The sequence below is a fragment of the Mustela erminea genome, chromosome 11, assembly GCF_009829155.1.
Source record: "Mustela erminea isolate mMusErm1 chromosome 11, mMusErm1.Pri, whole genome shotgun sequence".
Lineage (NCBI taxonomy): Eukaryota > Metazoa > Chordata > Mammalia > Carnivora > Mustelidae > Mustela > Mustela erminea.
Window position 1 is genome coordinate 87,845,621 of NC_045624.1, and position 21,472 is coordinate 87,867,092.

A 21,472-nucleotide genomic window follows, 5' to 3' on the forward strand; every position below is an offset into this window, starting at 1 on the left:
ACAGGGCTCCTCTGGAAATTACATTTGTAAATGATTACTCACGCCAATTGCCTTATCTTTTTTTCCCCCCTAAATTAAACACTGGTTGCTTAAATCTGTCTTCATGATCTTGTTCTATCAAAACGTATGTCCCCAATTTTTCTATAATTTCCTCTAAACTCATTTCCACATTTCTCCTAGTAGAGAGCAGTTCCAGAGGGAACCGAGTGAGAGGGCGGGGTGGGGGGCAGGAGTGTAATTAAACAGGGGCTGTCTGATCAGAATTCCTATACCTTTTAATGGGGTATTTGATTAATCCTTTCCACAGGCACCATTATTCATGCCTTGATGGAATCTCATTTTATAGCCCTTAATACATGGACCCAATTTATCCACATCACATTGTATTCTAATACTTGTCATCCAAGTTATTAGCTATCTCCTTCTTAGTGTAAGATCGTCAGCAAGTTTGATTAGCTTATTCCCCAGGGATGATAGGGGAGATAAGAACAGACACAGTACAATATGACCACCCATGATTCTGCATTCTCAGAAGAAGACGGCCAACCAGGATCCATGTATGCGGCTGGGGCGGCCGAAACAGACGTGTGCCCCCCGGGGGAGGGTCTCGGTGTGGGACCCGGGAACCACAGCCACGAAGGGCTGACGGCCTCCATGCCTGGCAGTACCGAGCCACCATCCCTGATGCGGTCCCTTTAATAAAAAAGAGTGAGGCTTCTCCACTCCCGCTTCCTAACATCCTCTCCCCCCAAGTATTCTTCCTGGGAGGCACAGCCCGCAAGCTCCCCTTTATCCCAGTACACCCCTTCTGCCTGGAATTGCCCTTCTCTGGCCTTTGGGGCACCTGCCAGCCCAGATGACCCAGGAGGTGCCGGAGCTGTCGACTGCTCTTTCTCTAGCACAGAGGCGGCTCTAAGCAGGTGCCCTACTTCCTCTTCTCTGAAACCCAACCTGAGCCCTGGGACTCACAGGGGGCTTCAGTCCCTTGTAAGCAAGGTAGCCCGCGGCCCGAAAAAGACCCCTACAGGATCCTGGGCTCCAAGCCCCCAGAGTTTCCAATGCCCCTTCCTCTACGCAACCACTCCTCCTCAGCCCCATCCAGACAGAACTCCCACAGCTGCCCCTGGAGTCATTTTCCAAAGGCCTTTCACCAAAGTCCCCATATCACAGACTCCTGTGCTTTTCTGAGCATGGCAACGGGAGGGTGGGGGGGCTCACTCTGTGGTGGCGCCCCTCCTTCCTTTCCCCTGGAGTGGGGGCCAGCCTGAGGCATTTGTTTCAGCCATCTGGTTTCCTCTCTCTCTCAGCTTGCAGGCGCCGGGGGGAAGGCAACTGTTCTGCTGTGACTGGGAGAAACTGAGGCCTCCTGCCTACAGCCAGGTGAGTGCGCCATCTTGGAAGAGGGTCCTTCGGCCGCAGCCAAGCTTTCAGGTGACTGCGTGACTACAAGTCATGAGAGAGCCTGGGCCAGAAGCACTAGCTATGGTACTCCAGGCCTGGGTACCGTGGAAACCATGCAAGACAAGAAATACTTGTGGTTTTAAGCTGCCAAATGTTGGGGTCACTTGTCACATGGCAATGGGTTACTTATAAACTTTCCCTACTTCAGAGGAAGGTCTTGGTCCCCTCCATCCCTTCAATTCCCTTCTTAGACTCTGCTTTGATCTCTTCTTTCTGTTTAGTGAGTCTGGTGTCCCTCCGGTACCTTCTACTGACCTGTCGCTGGCCTCTACTGAGGGTCCTCATGGTCTCGAGGACTCCTTCTCTGAGAAGAAGGGGGATGCATGGTGGGAGGGGAACTCTCTGGGGCCTGGGTTTGGAAATTCTAGCTCTTTGCCTGCCATTCAAAGTGATATCTAGACTTAGAACGACTTTTTGCAAAGAGCAGCCTTCCTTAGGCCATGAAGCTACCTCTATGTTTCCAAATCCCGGGACCCTAATGACTTTGGTCGGGCTGACAGGCAGCATAAAAAGCCTTTTTGCAAGGAATTTGTTCCCTTTTGTCTCATATGCTCATCTCCTGTACCCTTTTTCCTCATCTACAGTTTCTGCAAAAGGTCGCATCTCATTTCAACTTTCCTGCTAAGCGCATCTAACACTAAGTAGGGATTCCCAGACTGGAGGGAGATATAATCTGGCTCAAGTGTTGCAAGCTGTACCACCCTGCTCCACCCCTCCTGGCGGCATTCCGCCAGCAGAGGTCACCATCAAGAGGAAGGAGGTGATCTGATTCTCACTTCTCCTCTAAATGTACAAAGAACAAAATGTGGTTTGCGATTAAAAAAAAAAATTAAAAAAAAAATTCAGGTCACTTTTCCATCTGATTAAATCCTGGTACTTTTTACAGAGTCTATCTTAGGTTGATGGGGCAAGGTCAGACAACTAAAGGGATGTCAATCTCTTGGAAGTCCTGAAACAGGTGAAGTACCAGAAGACCGAAGCAGCGGAATGGACCCCAAAGCAGTGGTTCTCAAAGTCTAGCCCCTGGGCCCATGGTATCAGCATCCTCAGGCGGCCTAGTGAAAATGCACATTCCCAGATACCAGCCCAGACCCGCCCAGGCACAAACTCTGAGGCTAGGGCCCGGCGATCGGTGTTTTAAACAAGCCCCCTGAATGATACTGATGCATGGCTAACAGTTCAGTATCACTGACTTAGAGGATTAAACATCTAAATTATTCATTCTTTCATTCATGAGACATTGACTGAGTACCTGTTTGCCAGACACTCAGTGGCAGGGAAGAGGGATTACGAGGAACTCCTTCCGAGAGCAGTCTGCAGTCCGCCCTTCTCTAGCTTTATGACAAAGCTTAAAAAGAAAGCAGGAATTTGCAGACACTCATCCAAGGAGTGGAGATCATTCTTCACATGCAACTCTTTCCAGACGGGCAAGAGGCACACCAAAACGGTTTTATTTGTTTATTTTTTCCAGGAGTGATTATACTCTCAAAATAGTAACTTTTTGAAAGTAAATAAACATGTGGGTTTAATATATCATGTCAGCTGGCTTAGCCTTTTAAGCTTTAAAAAAAAAAAAAAAAAAGATGATGTGATATTGCCATGAATGAAATACAGAATTACCTTAGAGAGGCACTAAAATTCATACCTGTCTTGCTGAACAAACGATTCTCTTATTTCATCCTCCCGATGAAGTAAGAGTTTCCGTAAGTCTAGGTAAGTCACAAGAGCTAAGATGTACTGTGCGCTTCCTACGGCAAAGCTCGGGACATTTCTACATTTGATCTTCTCCTGCCCTTATAAAGTAGATGCCGCAAACACACACGGTGGGTAGAGGAAGGACGAAGGCCGGAAGAGGCAGAAAGAGGCCCAGACGCAGCCCTCAAGCTCGCATCAATTACCCTCCAGGGCTGTTAGTCCAGTCCCACTGGGTCATTTTGTCGCTCATTAAAACTACTGGTTACTGGGGAAAACGTAAAAGGAAATGCCACGCTCTCCTCAAAGATTTCTAGTAGGAAACTGCTGGCTAAAGCTCAACTGGGGGACTTCTTTCTAAATGATAAAGGTCACGCTGGCTTTCTCCTTCAGTGTCGCAGGTAATTAGGAGCTGGCTCCGAAGTCCTTATGGTGGCGGAGAATGGCGGAGAATCTGGTCCATGCTCAGAAGATCCAGCTCCGATGAAACGCTCCACATTTGCTCCTTTCTCAGGGAGCCCCCGGGATGCTCAGTGACTCACTGTAATACTATCAGGGCAGATGATCTCCCTGTGGTTAGGGACGAGCTTGAGTTGATCCAGCCAAGCCTGGGCTCCCGTGACTGGGGCTGCCCGGTGACTCCGGCAGGCACAGGGGGGAAGGGTGTGACCGATGACCCCAGAAGACATCAAAGCTGTCTGGCAGGACCAGCAGCACATTCAGACCTTGGCATGGGCACCAGGCCTGCCCTGGCTCGCGGAGTTCATCCGCCCACAGGACTAGCCTTTATTTACAGGGGCGTCATAGGTCTCCCAAGTTTTGGCGAGCAAGAGGCCCCAGGAGGCCTCTTCTGCCTATTGCATCCTTGGGAATGACCTGGTAACTTTAGTTATAGGCCACCATGAAAATCTATGGTCCATGCGGGTTGTGTAGAAGACCATGGGGGTTTCTCTCCGGCCATACAGAGAGCATGGAACTTGAGGTGAAGGAAACGCACCTGCCTTTGCAATTGACTTTCTATTATCAGTGCTTTTTGGAACACCAAGCCCCACCCGTCTCTCTTTCTAATTCAGGGGCGTTTGCTGGCTTCTGCTGAGACATTGATTTGATTAGTGGCATTCTGTGGGACTAGAGACATGAGAGGCAGGGCTCGCAAACGTATGATTCATTTCAGGAGTCTGAAATGAGAAACGCACCCATCACTGGCACGTGGGCTGGGAGGTTCTGAGAAAGCATTTCGGCACGCGATGAAAAAATTTGCTTATGGCTACAATCCTGGGGCCAGGGACTACCCCACTGTGCTCTCCATCCCTGTGGAGTGAGGGCTCCGTGGGAAACCGCAGGGATTAGACGTTCCTGCATTGGGACACCCATGTGCCGCCTCATTTATCTACCTGTGACAGGGACAGTACTGGAAGAGAATCAAAAGATGACAAATTGCTTCTGGTTTTAAAGGAGCTGTTCAGGCTGGGTGTACGCCCAGGGGGAACCAGGTTTCATGCCAGGAGCTATCACTTCTTCCCGTCATGAGGCCACATTTTGGCAAACACCATCCCGCAGATGACTGCTGTCTCCTTTCACCAGCGGATTTAAAGACACTTGCTCTGAAAGCCCCAAATCCCGTCATTCTGAAGACGTGTGCAGCAGAGAGCAGAGCTGCCCACACACCGTTGGCAGGCAGGGCGGCAGGCATTGGACAGGAGTCCCAGATGACAGGGATTTTTCCCTTGTTGAGGCAGACAGATAACAGGGGAATGATTTCGTAGGATTCCAGACTCGAGATACAGTATCAGCGAGTGACTCTGGGAAAGACAGACTTGCATGAGATAAACAGACAGAAATTTCTAGGAGACTGGCCACTGGAATCTGCTTTTGTGCATACAGCCAGTGGTCCAGCCAAGCCTGGTTATCGTCTGGCTGTGACCCTTCTTCTTCTTCCCAGCTGACGCTGCCTCTCTGACTACGGGCACATAATTCGTGGTCAGCACCCTCAGTCCGCCGGAGGTGAACTCCCCTCAGCCAGTCGGTGTGTGTCCTGTCACTGCCATACGCCGGAATTCGCAAGGCTGGGGAAGCCTTCAGGATGCTTACGGGGACAGATGCCGGCTGCTCTTGGAAATGCCACACTTGCGGTTACTCATTTCATCCTCCTAAAAACCTCTGAGACAGGCGCTAATTTCACCCTCTTTTGTGGATGAGGAAAGAGACGTGGAGACTGAGGGACTGGCTGAAGGTCCCCTGGCTGGCGAGGAGCAGAGAGAGACACCAGCACACAGAGGCAGCTTGCTCCAGGGGCTGGCTCCTTCCTGACCTGTGCTGCTTCTCCTAATACAATCCTCTTCCAAACACGGCAGCTGAACCCCACACGGCCACTGGTCTGCCTAGGTCTTCCTGTTTCCGCAGCCCCAACCCTCTGGAATTCAGTGCATGGCTGGGGCTGGACCTCAGAGACCATAATGTGAAAGGACAGAGGCTCATCTCCAATCCCCTATGTGCTTCTAAGTTCAGGCCAGGCGTTCAAATGTTTATTTTGTGCTTGTTTGTTTTGAAAATGCCGTGTGTGTTTGCGGCACGGTCTTTGCGTCCTCCTTCCGTACACAAGCACCTGGCCCTCTCCCTCACACCTCTCCCAACTCTGGCAAGGCTTCCACTGCCAGGGACTGACGTTCCCTGCCTCACCTCATGGTACATTGCAGCTAAAAACTCCCTTTTCCACATGGCAGCAAAGCATATTTATAGCGTAAGTCACATGCCAAGGCATTTTCAAGGTCTTCATTTCTAATAATAACCTTGGAGCAGCACCACCAAGCCCATTCCACAGATGGGCAAAGAGAGGCGGGAAGTCACCGCAAGGTTGCCAAGGAGTCCTAAACGGTTGGTCTCTTGAGCCACTCACACCTAATTCTCTCTCCCGACTGCTTCCTCTCATCTTCCTGCTTAACAAACTTATCTGAGGCCTGGGAATGAGGGAAGCTATCAAGATCAAATTGTGTTGTATCTGTGTCTATAATCCAGCTCTCAGAATACTAACAAGCAACACTAAGCCCAGCTTTCTGCCAAACCCCATTCTCATTAGTTGGTTTACAGGCATGAAACACATACTTGGAGTTTTTGGCCCACACAATTCTCTCATCACCAGTTGTAACTAATCAGAATGCCGAGCGGATTTATTCTCAGGCGGAACGCAACCGAACGCTTTCAGCGTCTGCTCAAATGACCGTAACTTTGTTCTGATGGAATCTTCTGGCCAGGAAATGAAAGGATGGATCCTAGCCTATAAGCAGGCTGAATAATCAGGACAGTAAGGCTGTTTTTCAAGTAGTTATTACAGAAAGCTTGGATCCCATGTGAAGCGGAGACGAGAAAGCAAGAAGACGGAGACGCTGGTTGCCGGTCCGTCTGGAATTAGAAACTGGCCGAGGCTGGAAGTTTCATAAAGGTACACTTGCCTCCAATATTTTGCTGCTGCTGTGCATTTCTTCCCTGGGGTCTCGCTCCACGGAAAACACACTGAGGTTAGATTCAGGAGTCCTGAGCACTCGTCCCATCTCTGCAGCGAGCCGTCAGCGACCTTCGGAAGGTTGCGGAACTTCTTTGAGCTTCCAGAGCTGGGAAGCCAGCGCCCAGTCCCCCTCACTGAGTTGTTATCACGGTGAGAATGAAGAAGTTACTAGAGAGTGCTTCATAAATGACAAGATGCTCTAGAAATTGAAGATATTTCCAGAGATACGTGCTCACCCTCAGAAGGCTGTAGTGAGAATAGAAGCCTCTAGTCTCTTTGTTCAAAGGAATCATCTTAGAGAGATGCTGTGGCTAAGTGGCATTGGGCCGCTCCCAAATGGACCACAGGAAGGCAGTCTCTGTCATGGCATTCAAAAGGAGGCCAAGGGACACTATTTTACTTGTTCGCCCTCTCTACTCATGTTCACCCTTGAGTCCTCTCACCACCCAATGCAAGGCTTGGCACACAGTGGGTGCTCACAAACATGAGACAAATCAATGGGTGCCAGTGTAAGGATTTCAGTCCCTAGTGTAGAAAATTCACCCATAGGAAAGGAGCTGGGCTGAGGGGAGAATTTCTGGAAGCCTGAGTCTAGGGTGAATGGCCAACATGGCCCCAGTGACTTCCCAAGACAAGCTGGTCACTCTACCAAGCGTCATACTTAAATATCCATTTTGCCGCCTCCCAAGTGGCAGGCGGCAGGGAACAAAGTCTCTGAACTAAGGGAAGTCTGATGGAAGGCACGTGTGTCTCCGAGCTCCTAAAGAGTGGATCCCTAGAGATTTAGAATCTTGATTTTTTCTTTTCCCCCTTGGGCCCCGATTTGTTTCCATTTCCCGAGCTGACACCATCCTCTCACTGTGAGGCATCAAACAGAATTTCTGCTCCATCAGATGATCATCTTTAAGCTCTTTCCCTGACCTCTGTCACTGGCTTCCTGCCACTAGTTAAATCTACCAAACTACCAGGGGAACGTGTGGTACAAAACTGCAGGGCTTGCACAAAGGACCATCAGAAGTGCCCTGTGCGATATTCCCCAGGACACGCACAATGCAGAACCACCGTCCGGATCAAGGGCTGGCGGGTGCAGGGAGCAGGGAAATTACGCTTTGGGCTAGTGAGGAGTTGTGATCGGCGGGGATTTCCCCTTTAAAAACTTATAGGCAAAGCCTGCCTGAGACCATTCAATATTCATAAGTGGAAAGCAGAGATGGTGTTTCTGTTCCGCCAAGAGCGATAGCTATTTATCACAGCAAATGACTGAAATCGTTGTACGTACAATGCTTTACTCAGTGCTGTAAATTATGGCATACAGAAGATTAAACTTAAGCCTAATGCTACCCTTGAGCCTCAACAGCTGAGTCCTATAAATGGCTCCCCGTTAAAAAGAGAGAATCTTTTTCCTGGTTACTATTTAAAAGTGTAGTTCTATTAAAAGCTTGTCTTAAACATAAATTACCAGGAAACCTGCCCCCGGCCCCAGGCAGACTCTTTCTTGGGGCACTGACTCACAGAGTCATGTCTACCTGAAGCATGTGTTGTGCTGACCTCCAGAGGGGAGGCAGACAGAGCCCATGGGGGTGAGAGGGACTCATGGTGTGCAGAATGAGCACTGAAGCTGGGCTCTGCCAGATCTAAAGGCTTTAAGGAGACCTTCAGACTCTGAATGATCCTGAACCCCTCAACACTTCGAAGAGCGTATTTCTTCTGCTATCTGCTGGTCTATGAGATGTCACGGAACCCTGACATAAGACTGAAGCCCTGACTTTCCTAGCTAAATTTTACTCTCCAAGCACTTGTTTACTCAAATGTGGTCTATGGACTGAAAGCACCAGCATCACCTGGAAGGGCATCAGAAACACGGACATACTCAATCAGAATCTGCATGTTAGCAATTTAGCATTTAGCAAACACCTGGGAGATTCATATGCACACTAACGTTTGGGAATCAAGGGATAAGAAAGCAGGAGTCAGCAGGGAGGGGCCCCTTCATTTTCTCACTAAAAATCTTACACATGACAAACAGGACGTATGGGAACAGGGCCTAGCAGTACAGCATAGGGTTCTGAATTCTCTGTTGTCCAGTCCTACTTCAGAATGTTTTCAGGAACTTAACAGATTTTTTTTAAAGACTGGAAATGAGGGCACCTGGGTGGCTCAGTGGGTTAAGCCGCTGCCTTCGGCTCGGGTCATGATCTCAGGGTCCTGGGATCGAGTCCTGCATCGGGCTCTCTGCTCAGCATGGAGCCTGCTTCCCTTTCTCTCTCTCTGCCTGCCTCTCTGTCTACTTGTGATCTCTGTCTGTCAAATAAACAAATAAAATCTTTAAAAAAAAAAAAAAGACTGGAAATGAATGTATCACTCTGAACTAGACAGATGTCCAAGAGCACCCCAGGGTGTAAAATGGAGTGAATTAGCCAAAAGTTCATGCTTTAGAAATCAAAAAGGGTGCCTCTAATCTGCCTGTGAGTTAGTAGGCTGAGAATGCATGGCAATGTTTTGGGCCAAGATTTCAACTCCTTATTGTAATTACCAGTTGACGTTAAGTTAAGAAAAAAGTGTACAAAGGTCTTTGTGTTGTTTGAGAACACTGAAATCCTGGATAATTGTAGCTTTTACTAGGAAAAAAATTATTGTTCAGTATGCATGTTAAAAACTTAATGGCAATCACTACATAAATAAATAGATAGATAGATAGATAGATAGACAGATGTTTTTAATATATAAAATAAAATCTATTCTGGCCAAACTAGCAGAGAAAAAAAATGGGAAGAAGTTTAAGAAAACTTGGTTAATCTAATGGCTAATCTAATGGAAGATAGGAAAGGAGAACAAAGAAACAAACAGAAAGCAAGGTACACAGAAACACAAATTAAAAGACAGAAATAGGTCCAAATATATAAAATAATCACAATAAATGTAAATGGATAAGACTTACCTATTAAAAGGCACTATCAGATTGGACTTTCACAAAAGCCAGCTATATCCTGTTTACAAGAGAGGAGCCCAAGACAAGAGAACACAAAAGAATTGAAAATAGGGATGCCTCAGTGGCCCAGTGATTAAGCGTCTGCCTTTGGCTCAGGTCATGATCCAGGGTCCCGGGATGGAGCCCCACACTGGGCTCCCTCCTCTGCGGGAAGTCTGCTTCTCCCTCTCCCATTCCCCCTCCTTGTGTCCCCTCTCTTGCCGTCTATCATAAACAAATAAAATCTTAAAAGATAAAAGAATTTAAAATAAAAGATTGGAAGGAGGCAAGACAAACATTTATTCACCAAAAGAAAACTGGGTAAGTTAATCAGATAAAATAGGACCTAAGGGGAAAGTTAAAGAGATGAAGACTCCACCATTAAAAAGACACGTGTCATAAACTTATATGCACCCAACAGCACAGTCTCGAAACTGTAAATCAAAAGCTATCCGAGTTCCAGGAGAGCCTGACATACTTATAACCGTCAGAGGAGACTTAAGACCCTTTTCTCAGAGGGATGCCTCAGTGGTTCAGTCGGTTAAGTGTCTGCCTTCTGCTCAAATCATGATCTTGGTGTCCTGGGATCAAGCCCCCCATCGAGCTCCCTGTTCACATAGAGTCTGCTTCTCCCTCTCCCTCTGCCCCTCCCACTGCTCATGCCTACACACTCTCTTTCTCTATCAAATAAATAAATAAAATATTAAAAAAAAACCAAAAACACAAAACGCCCTTTCTCAGAAATCACAGACCAAGCAGCCAAAAATGCTCAGGATACGTAAGATTTGAACAAAATAATAAATACAGGGAAACTTGCATAAAAAAGAGAGGGTAAACACATTTTCTAATCACACATGACACATTAAAAAAATGATTGTGTGCTAACTAGTCACAAAGGAAATATAAGTTCTAAAACGGACAACTTAGAGCTGACATTCTCTGTCCATCATAAACGAAACCAGAAATCAAAAATAAAACAACAGTACGGCCTCCCCCAACTATTCTTACATCTGAAAACTAAAACCACACTCCTAAATTACCACTTGGTGGTTGTGTGATTTTTTTTTCTTCTTCTTCTTCTCTGTGTGGCCGAGTTGCTATGGGACCACGTTAATTTACATGACATTTATCAGGGGCTATCACCAGAAACAGGAAACTCCCTGAGCCATGATAACTTCATTCTTTTGTACTTTGAACTTAATTCTACACCAGGGGGAAGGTGAAGTACAGGAGTCCTGGAAGAAAAGAGGGATGTGCGTGGGTTAATTATGACCCAGCGTGTAAGCCTGGAAGCTGCTCCTGGCTCATTCCCCAGGCTGTGCCGGCTCGCCCCACTCTACGCCTATCTCCCGACACTCACTGATGTCGGCTGGTTGGAAAGACTGTTCTGGAAGTGCCACTGGCACCTGGGGGAAGGTGCTTTCCGGTTGATGTGGCATCTGACAATGAACAGTGTCCTGGAATCGAGCAAACACTGCAGGTAACAGAGTGTATGGGGCCTCCTGTTCATTCTTTTCCACGGCCAACCACTGCTGAAAAATGATCTGGGAAGGCTGCAGAGGAAGAAGCCCAGGAAAAATACAGGTCCGGTTATCCTGCGGGGAGGAAGGGTCTCGCCCAAGGACTCCCTCAAGACAAAACCCCAACCAGGCAGATGCTCCGTCCCCTGGACTGCAATGCCAACCCAATTCAGTTCCAGAGCTAGCTGATGGAGGGGAGATATATATGTTTTTAAAGATTATTTATTTATTTATTTGACAGAGAAAGATCACAAGTAGGCAGAGAGGCAGGCAGAGAGAGAGGAGGAAGCAGGCTCCACGCTGAGCAGAGAGCCCAACGCAAGGCTCGATCCCAGAACCCTGGGATCATGACCTGAGCCAAAGGCTGCCACTTAACTGACTGAGCCACCCACGCATCCCAGAGGGGACAAATATTAAAAAGAAAACCGCCCAACCACGGAAAATGGATGGTACGCAAGATCAGGGCAATGTGGCCCAAACAGAATTATTGACGGGTCCGTAAGTTCTGTGGGTGAGTGGAGGCAGGAGGCAGAAAGACGGAAGATAAGAGAGAGGGGATGCAGCTCTTCTGACTGTGCCTGGTGCATCTGCTGTGGTTAAAACGGCGTGGTGGTTTCCTGGGGCACAAATGTCTCCTGGCCATCAGGCGGGCCAGCTTGATGGGGCAACCCCCACCTCCACCTCCAGGCCTCCCCGCGGGTCTCCTGGCTCCTCACAGCAGCGGCAAACCCACTCCCACCACCACTGCTCCCCCTTCTCTGAAGAGTAGCTGAGGCCCAGGTTTGTCCTAAGGGCAGAAGTGCCCTACCACCAGCTCCCACGATGAGTGTCACCCGTGGTAAGGATCTGACAGCACAGCTGGGAAAGCAGGGCTGGGATTCTGAAAGCACCTGCCATCCAGGTCCTGCTTCCTTAAACACTTGGTAGCCTGGTCATCTATATCTCTGGACATTGTGCCACCATCAAGCGGACACCCAGAGCTGACAGTAGTGTGGGTCACAGAGCAAGGGCATCGGTCAGGGCCTGGGTCAGTGTGACCTTGCTGATGGGGAACCTCTGCTGGAGGCAGGCACTTGCCAAAGAGAGTCAAGTGCAGCTGGGTGGACAGCACGGACCCAGCACAGATGCCGCACGCACCTCTGCGGGAGGCTCAGGAATCTGAAGAAGTGATCCTGGGGGAGAAAAGCAAAGCATCGACAACACTCATAGACAAGCAAATCACAGGGTTTGCCAGAGGCCACACCTTGGACAGAGATCAACAGCTGCGGGTTTTGTAAAGCAAAGGGAACTTTCTCCTTTGTTATTATAATTCATTGCACACGAAGCAGGATTCATCGTCGTGCGTCGTGGAACGATTTGCTTGCTCCCAGTCATTACTGCCCCCAGACCACTTATCTCTCAAGTCTTCTGCTTCACCTAACTTGTGCCCAGTTTTCCAAGGGGCCTGGCTCGGCACAACCCTCCCCGAGCTGCAGGATTCCCTGGATCCCAGGACGCCACTAACTGCTAAGAAGCCATGGCAATTTAACAGCACCTTCCTCCAGAGGAGGGAACAAGAAACCTGACACAGTCAGTATACAAACGAGGGGAGAAGGGCTTTGACTTTAGAAACAAGAGGGCCTGGAACCTTCCTTCACATCCCCGAGGTGAACCTATACAGGGCTTCCTCATATGGGACGCTCTCAGTGACCCCTGCCATGCACTAAGAACCAGCCCCTTGAATGAGAAGTCCAGAGACCCTTCTAAGAGGACAAGCGCTCAGCAGACTTCGAGCTTCGACAGCAGCTGGGGTCCTGCATCTGGGTGTGAGGCAAAAATGGTGTATAATCCCCACGCCCTCAAATGCCCTTCTGTTAGAAAGCACAGAGCCCAGGGTTTGGGGATCGTGGACTGACTCTATGGCCAGTTTCTCCTCCAGGGTTGGTGGGGGAGAGAAAGAAAAAATCTGTTTCTCCGCTCCGGCACCAGATGAAGTGGGTTTGTGTCTGGGGTCACATTATTGGAAACAGAAGTGCCTGATGACGACCATGATAGTTACCCCGTGTTTGTGGCTGGATTAAGATAAACTCGGTGATTAGAATCCCCAGTGAAAGAGATGTTCCTGTGTTTCACTCCAAGACCTTAGATCACTTCAATCCTCGGAAAGCAGCCGCGAAACTCCGGAGGGATCTGGGCGCAGGTCCCCCGGTGTGCATGCGCCCAGCTGTGTCCAGCTGCAGCTCTAGCTTTCACGGTACGGTTTGCCACACCAGGGAGGGACCACTGCCTGCGAAGTGCTGCCCTCCTCACGGCTTGGGATGCAGAGGATTGCAAAATGACCTTTGGATCTGTGCTGGCCACATTCTTTCCTCGGATTTAAATAAAGCGATGACTGTTCCCCTGATTTTCCTTCGTTGATACAGCTCCAAGGAACGGAGCAGGGCAGCCACACAGCGGAGACAAGCCAGTGATGAGTCAGAAGCCGGGGGTCATGTTACGGGGAGAGCCCTCCAGAAATCAGCTGTGGTCAAGGATCAAAGCAGCAGCCTCCCAAGCCGCCTGGCGAGGAAGGACGTTTCCCCAATGCCGCCTCTCCAACCGGATTGGAACAGAGCTGGTCATTCTCCTTCAAGGAGTGGTGTCTTCAAATGAATGCACTCGTTTACATGTGGAATCTGGCTTCTTCACAAACAGCAAGCCAATTTTCCTTCATTGTTTGCTTCCTCCCTCTCTTCTCCCTTCATTTTCAAAGACATATATTGAGCAACAACTGCGTATCCAGCATCATCATTAACGCAGGTAGTATCATGCAGGTGATGACAGGGGTCCTGGCTCCTTGGAACTACTCCTGTTCTGGTGTGTGTGTGTGTGTGTGTGTGTGTGTATGACAAGACAGAGAGAGGGAGAGAAAGAGAGGGAGAGAGATGGGACGGATAAGTCAGCGAGCACTTCCAACAGCCCTGACGTATGCTAATGCTGGTGAAGTGGAGGCGCCAAGGGCACCCTAACAGGGATCAGAGGAGTCTTTCCTTCTACCCGACTGCATATCAAGTCCAGAAATATGCTCCATGCCGGGACTCAGGGATGCATACGGCTTATCCGCTGGTGTTTGCAGGTGATCCTGCTGCACAGTAATCAGTCAAAGAACATGGGGATGCTGGGGGCAGAGGAACGAGCTGACGATTTGACTGGGTGGCAGCTGACCTCAGCACAAACGCAGATAGAAAACTTGGGGCTCTGTCAGCCTAAAAAGAGGTCCATCAGGGATATAAAAATGAAGTCACCCGCACTTGGGGAAAAAAAAAAAATCTCAAGACCCATCTGAGATGGAGCTTGTCAAGGTCAGTTACAGCCTATGGTGGCAAATCTAGGGGCTTCTTCTCTTTTCTCTTCTCACTCAACTTCTTGGCATTTGACCAGGTCTACTTAAGGCTCTGCTGCCTTGGCTTCCATGTTGTCATCCTCTGCTGCTCACTAATCCTAAATGTTGACCCCTCTCTTTTCCAATGTGGCCCATCATCAAATTCTGTCAGTTACTTTTCCAGAACGGACTTCAAAGTTATCCTTTTCTATCCGCACAGCGCTGCATTCGTCCCTAGGAGGTTTCCCAGGCTCCAAGCCGCCAGAGTGATCATCTAAAAATATCAACCAGATTATGTCTTTGCCTCACTCGATGCCCTCAGTGTCTTCTCACCCCACCCAGAATAAAACCCAAACTGTGGGCCCTGGCCTGCAGGGCTCTATGGTTCTGGTCCCCACCCACCTCTCCTGCTGGGACATTCTTGTGACAGCTCTTTATAGGACTTGACTGCATCTTTGTTTATGTCATTTAACCTCCCAGAATACTAGCTTCAGGAAAGCCATGCCCTTGTCTGTGATGCTCACCACGACACCCGCAACACAAGAACAATGCCTGCGTGTAACAGGTGCTCAGTAAACATTTTTCAAATAAATGAATGAGTCAAAGCCATGCGACTCTGAAGGTGACCCACGAGATTCAGCCTTCAAGAAACAGGCTTTGATGAGATTATAAGTAGACTTTTTTTTTCAATTAAAGATGAATTCAACAATCCTAAGGTTATGAAGAGCCTATTGATTTAGCTTTAAATTTGAGCTGAACTGTTACATCTGCTGTTTGTGAGCATTTCTACTTAATTCACAGAAACATGCAAAAAGGGAATTTTGATCGGTGTAGAGGAAAGCGCCGACTGTGGGCCTCAGGGATCCGTTCTTTTGTTGGAGATACAGAAGAACCTACGGGCGCAGGTACTGCTGAAGGTACCCACTCCACCACCATGAGAAGCTCCCTCTTTTTTACCTGTCGATATTTAAAGGGGCTTGGGGCTGAGGCTCCGAACACACTCACTAGGGCTGATTTATTCCTCCCTTCTTCATTGTGCCCGAGACTGTGCCCAAGTTCCTCACCTCTGCCAGTGAGCAGACCAGGTCAGCAGTGTGGGTGAGGAAGAGACAGGGAGCTCAGCTGCCTGAGAGCACCTGTGCAGATCCCACAGGGGACCGTGACGACCTCTCTGTAGCCAAGCCTAGTTATAGCGCTGCAGGGAGCTCCAGGCCCAAAACTTTCCACCTGGACCATGGTTACAGTGACTTGAGTCAGACAGAGGTTGGAATCCCGGTTCTGCCACTTACATCGGCTGGATCCGGAGCAGATTTCCTAAACCTTCTGAATTTCCCTTTCTTGGCTGTATGACGGGGAGAATATGACCATGTGGTGACAGGATTAGCTAACACACGGAAAGCTTAGCATGTGTGAGGGCTCACCACATGCGTCAGCTTTATCATCATTGTTGTTATTGGTATTTTTGTTTCCCATTAGCAGAGCAAAAAGAAAAGTCCGGTTTGGGGACCAGGTTAACCTGCTCTGTTCCAGACCCAGCATTGACTGTAACTTGGGCAGATGCAAGTTCAAAATATAAACACTTGAACTGGAGCACAACGCAGTCCTACTTGTGGGTTCTTGCAGATGTAATGCTTGACTTAAGGTATAACCGTTTGTTAATCAGTCTGTCGCTTCTTTCCATAGGGATCTCTGTAGGATTTGTAGGAATTTCCTGAGGACCTAGCACAGGATCCACACTTTGCCAGGATAATGGGAAGATGCTATCAGAAGAAACAATGGCAGACACTGCTTCTGATCATAAGGAACCCCAAAGACCTACCAGTCTAGGAGCTCATTCTGGACTGGGGTACATTCATCAAATTAAAGGTAAAAAAGAACCCTAATAACAAAATAAAGTTTGCACATATTCCCATGCTCTTGCCAAGCCTTATTAATTAATGCTGTCAGACTCGACAAAGACTATGTCTGATGACAACAATTTCCTTTAATTATTTTGTACTTCTCCGGAGTAAGTCTCATAAAAGACAACGAACAGTAACAACAACAGAAATGTAATCTCAGCAAACAAATCCAACTGCATTGACACTCAGACCCAAGGTCTCCGTGTGGTGAACACGAGCACCTTCAGACAGGAAGTCCTCTAGGATCATTAGTCGCTGATGATTCCTGAGAAGCCTAGGGGGCACTGACATTCAGAGGGACTGACTGTCTCTAGGGCTCAGAAGCCCAAATGGTGTGTTTCCTCCTCAACTAGAGGTCACCCGGAGACAGCCAAAGTGAAAAGAACAATGGCAGGAAAGCCTGGAACCTCCTTAATGAGGCTCCCGTGTGCAGGGCTGCTGGGCTGTGTCGCTCTCGGGACCCAACCGACACCGGCATCTGGACATGTGTGCAAGGAACGGAGGTGAGTTGCTGTCACTCATTTATTTTCCTGCTCAGCCTCTCTGCTTTAGCTCACAGTTCATTAAATCCTGCTGCATTCACCATCAACATGCAAAACAGCTACTTGAAGGGCATTCAAAAATATAATCAGGGAAGGGAATAAAAAGCCCTCTCTGAGAAAGAGGGGAAAAATTAATCCTCTCTTGTCTATTGAATGACATCTAGGTTCTTTGGTTCGAATACATTCTTTTTTTTTTTTTTTTTTCCAGTAGCAGCGACATCCCAGGATTATCTCTGTCTGATGGATGGGGTGTGGGGCTGTGGGGCTCTCCTCGGCGTGGAGGGCAGGAACCAAATGTGGCTGAATGATCTGTGTCTATGGACGTGCTCTTTCTTATGCCTCTTCTCCCCTTTTTTTGGTTTGAGGTGGGAAAAAACGGCGGCTTCGGGCCTTCTAGAAGAGAGCTTGTATTAGGGTTGGCATACAAATGTGACGGGGAAATTAGCCCGGTGACCAGCTCCGTGGAAGCCGAAATAGTAAACTTTCTCCACGCTGCCATGTGTGATATTCTGTGGCAGTTATTTCTGGGCTACGTGTGTATGTGCACGCACATTCACTTTCATGCAGAGCAAAATTTAAATATAGAAAAGCACAGGATATGCGATAACACGTGGGGGTGCTCTATGTTATGGGAGTCGTTTTTAACCGGGGCGGTTTTTGTCCCTTAGGGAACACTGGCAGTGGCTGGAGACAGTTCTGGCTGTCATGACGGAGGTGGTGACTGCTACTGGCGTCCAGTGAACAGAGGTCTGGGAAGCTGTTCGGTGCCCCACACTGCACAGGAGGTCCCCAACACAGATAATTAGCCAGCCCCCGACGGGACCGGTGTCACTGGCGAGAAGCCCTGCTTTACTGTAGTAGCTCATTATGCAAATATATTGGAGATAAGGAGAGGAAAAAAAAAATCATACTCCAAAAAAATCATACTCCTTTCATTTGGACAAATCCTACAACTATAACTTCATAAATGTTCAACCCCATTACAAAGATACTACTTAAATCTATTAGTCTTCTTTTCGGCTGACTGCAATATTCTAAATTGTTAAGGTGTGCCACTACTGAAAGTAATACTAAATTTTTTTGTCCATGGTAGGCACCTCGCACCTCCTTGTTTTGAGCTGATATCCACGCCTGTGCACACAGGTAAGACCCCTGTGCATGCATGTACACATGCACATGCACACATGCACCCACATACATGTATCACAGAGAGAGGGTTCTTTTTGGAAAGATGGTAACAACTGCGTCTCTGGGATGAGGGTGGGCTCCACAACAACTGACATAAGAGGAAGGTCTCACATGCCGTCCTCCGACTCTTTTATTTACTTATTTATTTTAAAGATTTAATTTATTTGAGAGAGAGAGAGACAGCGAGTACAAGTAGGGGGAGCAGCAGATGGAGAGGGAGAAGCAGGCTCCCCACTGAGCAGGGAGCCCATCATGGGGCTCGATCCCAGGACCCTGAGATCATGACCCGAGCAGATGGCAGATGCTTAACTGACTGAGCCACCCAGGCAGTCCCTGGACAAGATTTCATTACAAATCTCTATAGCTTATCGCCTGGTTTTCGATAGCTTAACTTTTTTCTTGTTAGAGCAAAATTTGTTTAATTATTGTACAAACTACTTTCCAAAAGCAACTTCTTTTTCTTCTTCTTCTTCTTCTTCTTTTTTTAAGTAGTCTCCATGCCCAACATGGGGCTTGAACTCGTGATCCTGAGATCAAGACCTGAGCTGTGATGGGAGTCGGATGCTTCACTGACTGAGCCACCCAGGAGCCCCAACCACTTTATGGGCTAAACCTCTCTACCCATTTTAAGCATCAGGAAACTAAAGCACAGAGAGGCCAAGTAACCTGCCCAAGTCACACAGCTAACAAATGGTAGAGCTGGAACTTGATTTCAAGCAGACTGACCCCAGAGGCGCTATTCCCAGCCATAAGCCAATCACACCATGGCAGCGTATCAAGCTACAACTTGGGCTGGACAGCCTCCAAGGTGAGGCTTCTGTTTCCCCTTTCTGTGACTATCCCTAAATCACCTCATCAACTCATCTAAGGGGCTTTAGAAATAGAGCAAGCCCTCAAAATTCTAGATCGTCTGGGTAGAGGTTTAAAAGGCATTGATTGAAAGGACCCTTGCACAGACTCAGGAAACAGAACTCAGAGGACCAACACAGGCTGCCAGAGAGCCCCCGCCTGTGCAAAGCACAGCTTTTTATGGCTGGGACATCAGCGTGGGGCACAAAGTCAGAAGCAAACAGGAATGCAGAGAGTCCTGGGAGTGGGGACTCATGGGACCCCATATTGGCAAAGCGGCCAAAGCAGGATGGACCCTGGCAGAGTCCTCAGAGAGGGTCCTGGAGTTTCACGGCGTTTCCAGCGGATCTGACCCTGGGACCTTATGCGAACGTAAACCCGATCTATAGAGCCATATCCTCGGGACTCCTGGCCATGTAATCATCTCCAGGCTGACAATTCTTGCCTCCAAGAGTATGCGAGGCTGAAGATCAATCACGGGCCAATGTCTACAGGCTGACCTCGGCGCTCACATCCCCCGAGACAGGGCAAGAAACGAAGACAGGAAGCATTTTACTGAATCGGTTTTCTCATTTTTCATAAGAAACATTCAACTTAATAAGAAGGAGCCACACTTTATTGACAATAAAAGTGACCCTTTCTTTATTTCTTTACCATGTGCCAGGAAACTCTACTCTATTCTCCTTTCCTCACAGTAACAGTGAGGCAAGAACTATCACCTTCATTTTAGAGGACAGGGAGGCTCAGAAAGGTCATGCAATTAGCCCACCGTTACACAGACAGTAAATGTTAGTCCAGATTCTAGCCCAGGTCTGTCTTACTCCGAAATTCATGATTTTCCCACTATGGCTTTCAATTTTTCATGTTACCATCAACCTTCAAAGTCCCCAGAACCAACTGCCTAAATACTTACACACACACACACACACACACACACACACACACACACACACCATGAACTTTTTTCAGTTTAACTTAAGCAACCAGGACATCGAGATCTCGGATATCGTCACACACCTATCTCTTGCTCTCCATGCCGGTAACCATAAAATCCAGGAGTTGAGTCACACGTGCTGTGAATGATTAAGTGGCTAAGAGAATACCCTATCCAGTCCCGTGTCATTTAAAAAAGTGACAAGTCCAGGGTCTCAGGGCTGGGCACGGCTGAGCACGGCTGAGCTGGATTTGGCCCCAGGAGCACTGGCCTCTAGGAATGTCCCTCCCAGTGCACCCCAGCTCAGCTTCCTGGGGTCAGCGCTTGTGATGATGGGTTCATTTCGGGACATGGGAATACAGAGCTGACAAGACACGTCCCTGTCCTGAAAAGATCTGAGAGGCGGGTAGAGGGATGAGACAGTCCGCAGACAACCGAAGCACACGGCAGAAGATGTCGTGGCACAGGAGAACAGAACTCGATGGCTCCTAGGAGGGATGAACCATGTCTAGCTGGGGGCCATGGGGCATGGTGCCATGAAGAACCCGTGCTCTGGGGGTATCTGCAAGAAGGTGCTTCCTGCCAGTGATTTCACACCAACCACTCCATGAGGCAGACCAGGTAGAGAGACAGAGGTGGCCTGCCCAAGGTCACCCAGTTAACATGAATTTCTTTGTCTGGCTTCCACCCCATATCCTCCCCGTTACAACAGACTTCAAATGCTGTCTTATGGACCCCCACAGGCTGGGGCTCAGGAGAGGCCGGGCAGGCAGGGCTCGAGCCCCTATAAGAAGTTCAACGCCAGTGGCTTCCCTTTGCATATATATTTTTGGTGGGGTTCTCCATGAGATGCCTTCTGAAACAAAGTTCTGATAACAAAATAGGGGATAAAGACCCGTACTCCCAGGTGCTACCCAGCCAGTGAACTGGGGCAGCTCCCGGAGTCTGGGCAGGGTGGGGAGGGCAGGGGACCCCTACAGATGGCATGAGGGACAAGGGCTAAGCAAGCCGATGATGCATGTCCCTCACTCTGGAGTGACGCTGCCTGCACTGAACCAGGCTCTGCACCTGCCTCGCTTGGAGACCGTAGGCACAGAGCTCCTGAGCCCGAGCCTCCTCCCAGTCAAAACAGGGATCACACCGGTACCTGCCGCACAGGGCTGCTGAGAGGATCACACACGCGAAGATTGGGAAAGCGCACGGCACGGTACCTAGCACTTAGCACAATGTCCCTCTTATGAACTTGTTGGAAATAGCAAGGCTAGTCAGAGGGGATAAAACATAGAGAAGAGAAGTATCATGAAGCCACTGAAAGAATTCTCAGGGACACTGAGAACTCCTCTCTGTTCCCAAAGAACAGCTGTGGCTCCGAGCTCTGCCTTGCATTCTCCCGGTCTGTTAAGTGTGGGCTGTGCATCAGCAGGACACACACCTGAAAGACAAGGTTTGGCCGCCTCTGTCTGCTGAGCTGTGGTTGTGTTCCAACCGCTACTCGTTAGCTCGTTCGGCAAGGAGCTTGGTGGAGTCTGGGCTTCGAGTGACGAGGTCGGTCACCCCAAACCCCCATACTCATTT

General features: G+C 48.7%; 1 protein-coding gene across 7 annotated transcripts in view; it reads right to left on the reverse strand.

Moving 5' to 3' along the window:
• Window positions 1–21,472, reverse strand: part of ATXN7L1 (ataxin 7 like 1) — a 235,357-nt gene that overhangs the window by 128,984 nt on the left and 84,901 nt on the right. The gene's annotated exons all lie outside the window — the stretch shown is intronic.